We start from the raw sequence: 5,578 nt of genomic DNA, 5'->3' as shown, positions 1-5,578 counted from the left end.
TAAATAGAGGGAAACAGATGTGGTCATCAAGGTGACCAAAGCCGAGAAGAAACAGATGACTCCGCTGTGGAGTGTATGGGATGAGTACATATAGATTGCAATCAACAACATTAAAATTATCTGGCTCGATCCGACGCACAACTCATTCTTCTAAGTAGCTTAACATCCCAACCAAGATTGATGAAGCCAAGAGCTACACACAATTTGTTCTTCTAAGTGGCTTAACATCCTAACGAAGACTGATGAAGCTACAGGAGCCACGCACAACTCATTCTCCTAAAGGGCTTAACATCCCAACAAAGAGTAATGATGATATTGCTAAAATCATCACCCCAGTTGAGCTGATCGAGAAAGGAGATAAAGTGGGTTCCTTTGAGGCCGCCCTCCTGACTAAACTTGGGATAAAGCCATTCTCATATGGGCTGGCGATTCTCTCTGTCTATGACAATGGATCTGTCTTAAGCCCAGAGGTGCTCAACCTCACGGAGGATGACGCGATTCTCTCTGTCTATGACAATGGATCTGTCTTAAGCCCAGAGGTGCTCAACCTCACGGAGGATGACATCGTTGACAAGTTTGTAGCTGGTGTTTCTATGGTTGCTTCGTTGTCCTTGACTCTCTCTTACCCAACTCTTGTAGCTGCGCCTCACATGTTCTTCAATGCCTACAAGAACATCCTTGCTGTGGCTGTTGACATTGAATACACCTTCCCACAGGCTGAGAGGGTGAAGGAGTATCTAAAGGATCCAAGCAAGTTTGCTGTTGCTATTATCTCTGTTGCATCTGTTAAGAATGCTGCTGCTCCTGCCTCTAAGGAAGAAGAGAAGAAGGACGAGCCTGTCAATGAGTCTGACGATGACTTGGGATTTAGTTGTTTGACTAAGTTCATTATCATCAAGACTCAAAAGCTATCTTGTTTGGTTCGAGGAAATAGAATTTTAGCATTCCAACAACCAGGTTCGCAATGTCTTCAAATCAGACGAAGTGAAAAACCAACCAACTAAATTTTGGGATCCAAAGTATTTCGAAAATTCTGTCTTCAAATCAGACGAAGTGAAAAACCAACCAACTAAATTTTGGGATCCAAAGTATTTCGAAAATTCATCCCAGTCAACCACGAACTTTCGAAAACTTTGGATGGGGTTCTGTAGGCAGTCTAAAAATCATAATAGATAGCTGATCCCCATCAAGCTTTAACAAACAAAAGCTACAAACAGAGGACTTTTCACACAGATCAAGAAGAGTTACAAATCAACGACACTTCTGACAGCTGATGAAAACTCTATTTAGTAGCCTTCATAACCAACTGTGAAAGTTATAATCTGACGACTTTCACACCCCATAACAAGCAAAGATCAATGAGCATTAGCCTTTGCCTCTCCCAAACACAGAGTCCACCTCTGCGTTTCTCAAACTCAAAACGCACACGGACTGTGCGTTCTTTAGTAGATATTCAACTCTACAACGCAGAGTTAAAGCACAAAACGCACACAGACTATGAGTTCTTCAGCAGACATTCAACTCTGTAACGCAGAGTTAAAACCCAAAACGCACACAGACGGTGTGTTCTTCAGTAAACACTCAACCCTGCATCTCAAACTCAAGACGTAGAGTTAAGATCCAGCACACAAACGGCCTGTGCGTTTCCAATCTCTAGCAGAGATTTAACTCTGCGTCTCAAGCCTTAGGCGCAGAGTTAAGGCCCAGAATGCTAATTTAGGCGTTTGACTTATTCAAACACAAGCTGAACAGCCTCACAACCGTTTATCCCACGTTCTGAGGGATTTTTGCCCACTTAGGAGCGGATTTAGGGGTTGGTTACACCCCTTATCCCCCTATAAATAACCGCATTACTCAACTGAGTAAGGGGTTGATCGGTTTTTGCAGCTAAACCACATAAGGTTGAAGATTTGGAGATCGAAACCGCATAAGGTTGGGCGGAGAGGATGAATTTTCTGAAGATCAAAGAACTGTTTGGCAGTTAACAAATCAAATCTCAGAGAATCCCTTCACCAACGGCAGATCTACTTGGCTATTAACTGATTTTTGGTTCTAACAACTCTGTTACAGAGTTTCAACTCGCTCTGAGTTCTTAAATTCGTTAAGAGTTCTTAATTAAACTTGCAACGCAAGTTAATTATACTAATTGATTATTCTGTTTTCAACAACTCTTTTCAGAGTTTTCAACTCGTTCTGAGTCTCTCAAAATTGTTAAGAGTTCTAAACCAGATCCATCATACAAGTCAATCATTCTCGTGAGATAGTACGGTCAGATCGTCAACGGAGAGCAAATTCGACGCAAGCATTCGAAGGAGGCACTCCATCGCTACCAAGAAGAACCTAGTTTTAAACAAAGGGAAGAATTAAATTCATTCTCCTCTCTTTTGTAATCGGAATCCAAATTGTAATTGATTTTTGAGAGAATACAAATCAATTTTTCTTTCATTTCTTTTACATCGAATTTTTCCACAAACAAAACCCATCCTTAGTTTGATAATCAAACCTTCCGACAGTTAGGATTATCTAAATCTTTTTGATTCTCGGAGTGGATATCCCACTCTTAGTTTCACCTTCCCGGATTCTTGAAGTGGAGATCCCACTTTAAGTTTCCTTTGCAACTGGAGATAGAATATGAAATTCTTCCTCTTCAGCTTTGGAAGATAGAATATAAAATTCCTCCTCTCCCGCATTGAGTTTGCCTGTACCCCAAAAGAAGACCTGGAGATAGAATATAAAATTCTTCCTCTCCAGCATTTGGTTCGTCTTTTTCCCAATAGAAGACACCATCTTTCAACTCCAAAATCCATGCTTCACACGCATGTGGATTTTTATCATGAAGCCTAAGTAGGGGTAAGTCAGCGCCTAACACGCGTTGCTAGTTAGTTCTTGACTGTAAAAAGAGCAGAAGCCCACATATTCGATATTGTGCTAGGTTGTTATTAATAACACCATAATCCGTGCCTTACACGCCTGAGGAATTTGATCCTGATACCTAAGTAGGGATAAGTCAGCGCCTAACACGTGTTGCCGGTTAGTTCCTGCCGTGAAAAGGACAAAAGCCTAGATATTCGACATTATGGTAGGCCATTATTAATAACACCAAAATCCGCGCCTTGTACACGCGGGGAATTTTATCCCGAATTCTATGTAGGGGTAAGTCAGCACCTAACACGCATTGCCGGTTTAGTCTTTCACTAATTGAAGAAGACACCAGAATCTCAGTCTGTGGAATTTGATCCCGAAGCCTAAGTAGGGAAAAGTCAGCGCCTAACACGCGTTGCTGGTTAGTTCTTGATCGTAAAAAGAACAGAAGCCTATATATTCGACATTGTGGCAGGGAGGTATAAATAACACCATAATCCGTGACTTACACACGCGGGGAATTTTATCCCGAATCCTAAGAAGGGATAAGTCAACGCCTAACACTTGTTGCCAGTTTAGTCTTTTACCGATTAAAGAAGACATCAGAATCCCAGTCTGAGGAATTTGATCCCGAAGGCTAAGTAGGGGTAAGTCAGTGCCTTACACACGTTGTCGAGTAGTCTATTCCCTTAAGAAAGACAGAGTCTACGTATTCAATATCATAGCACTAAGAGAGTTAACTCTCCTAGCACAACTTTTGACCCAAACAAGTATGCGTATTAATTTAATAGAATTTATAAATGTTTGTTTTTTATAAGTTTATTCTGAATCACTTTTTTGCTCCTGTAATGTCAAATGTAAAAGCGACATGCAATATTGAGAATAACATAGTTAAGAATATGTAAGAGGATATTCTGCCGAGAGTCTCAAACCATTAGGGCCCCATTTGGTAAAGTGTTAAGGAAGAGATATTATGGAGAAGGATTAACATAGTTAACCTACTTGATAATCCGAAAGACTAAATTATTAACTCATTATATAAGTTTTATTTTAGCCATTGTGATCATTTTTAGTATTTGAGAATAACAAGAATTTTGACTATTTTCTTTATAATTAGAAGGGTTAACTCTTAATCCTTCTAAATAGGAGTATTAACAAACCGCTTATTTTGATGGGTTAACCATTTTAATCCCTCTAGAGAGATTAGCTTTACCCTTCTATATTTTTTATGTTTGGAAAATTATGGAGGGTTAACTCACTTTAACCCTTGTATATATTTTTTTTATTTCACGGGTTAAAAAGGGGATGCACCCTATCTTACGGAATATAACGTACATTATCACACAAATAGCATGGTGATGCACCCTATCTTACGGAATATGATACGGCATAAAATCGCCCCATATTGCCTTAAGATGCATTTTGACCAAGCAAAACGTAATTGATAAGCATCAACCCCACGAAGGAGGATATCAGCTCTTCCTAATTGCCTCACCAAGGAGAACAAAATGGGGATGTAATATAGAAGCGTCCACCCCCACAAAGGAGGATATCAGCTCTTCCCAATTGTCCCACGAAGGAGAACAAAGCGGGGATATAATATTACAATATGATATGATAAATACTGAATTCACAAGTGGGAAATTATAGAAGTTTACTAGTAAAAGAGAGAGGTTCCCTCTCAAGAGACTGAGTGGTCAATCGGCTCCTCGGAAAGTATGATCTCCTCGTCGACATGGAAAATCTGCAATAAAGATCAACAGTTCAGTCAGATCAAGAATCGAGATACATAAATAAATCAGAGATTAAAAGGAAAATTATGAATCTTTGACTGAAATTCTACAAAATGAAATCTTCCAGTTAAAGGTCCAATTAAACCTATGAAACATCTTCGATGCAAATTGGAGTCCAGAAAATCAGGCTGAGGGTCGCAAAGTCAAACATAGGGTCTCGACCACGTCAACTTGCAGATTACAAGCTCACGAAATCATCCAAAATTAGAGCATGGATATTGACTTGAGTTTCAGAATCATACATACATGAGTATAAGCAAGAATTAAGTGATATTAAGTCACGTACACAACTAAACATCCCAAGGGTTCGATGTTGACAAACAGTTCGAAGCTAAGCTTCATTCTAGCCTCAGCTCATCAATTTCAAGGCTAACAAAGCTCAAGGCTCAATAAATTAAAGTAAAAGGTGGTGGTCATACAAGTCAAGAATTAAAGGATCTATATTTCTCCTAAATCGAGAATTCGATTCAGTTCTCATATGCAACCAAGTTCAGGGAATCCCCTCACAAGTCAAGGAATATCGACTATTTTAGAAGTCTACAAAATCTACTAAAAATTAGAGAGCATGGGTATCGATTCAAATCTCAAGTATGAACATGGACAACAATCAAAGGCCTCGGCTATGCGTAGGTTCGAGAGCTACATATCCAATCATCAGCATCAACCAAGAGTTAAAAAATTTTGGCCATGCATATTTTGAGAACTACAGATTTAAATTATTAATCATCAACCAACAGTTCAAAAATTTTGGCCATCATTTGAAGCCAAAATCCAAATTTTATTTTCCTCCAAGATTGAAGACCTAGGGCTTCAGTTATCAAGTCATGCACATAACCAAAGCTAAGAAATTCGGCCACCATCAAAGCCCCAGATCAGATTTTGGTTTTTTCGTAAATTCAAGAACTAGGGTTTCAACTATTAAG

General features: G+C 39.3%; 1 pseudogene; it reads left to right on the top strand.

Annotated features, from left to right (window-relative positions):
• On the top strand, positions 243-1,931 carry LOC109845844 (annotated as a pseudogene).

The sequence above is a fragment of the Asparagus officinalis genome, chromosome 6 (genome assembly GCF_001876935.1).
Source record: "Asparagus officinalis chromosome 6, Aspof.V1, whole genome shotgun sequence".
Taxonomy (NCBI): domain Eukaryota; kingdom Viridiplantae; phylum Streptophyta; class Magnoliopsida; order Asparagales; family Asparagaceae; genus Asparagus; species Asparagus officinalis.
The sequence above is the reverse complement of the archived record's forward strand: the minus strand, read 5'-3'. Positions and strand labels throughout refer to the sequence as shown.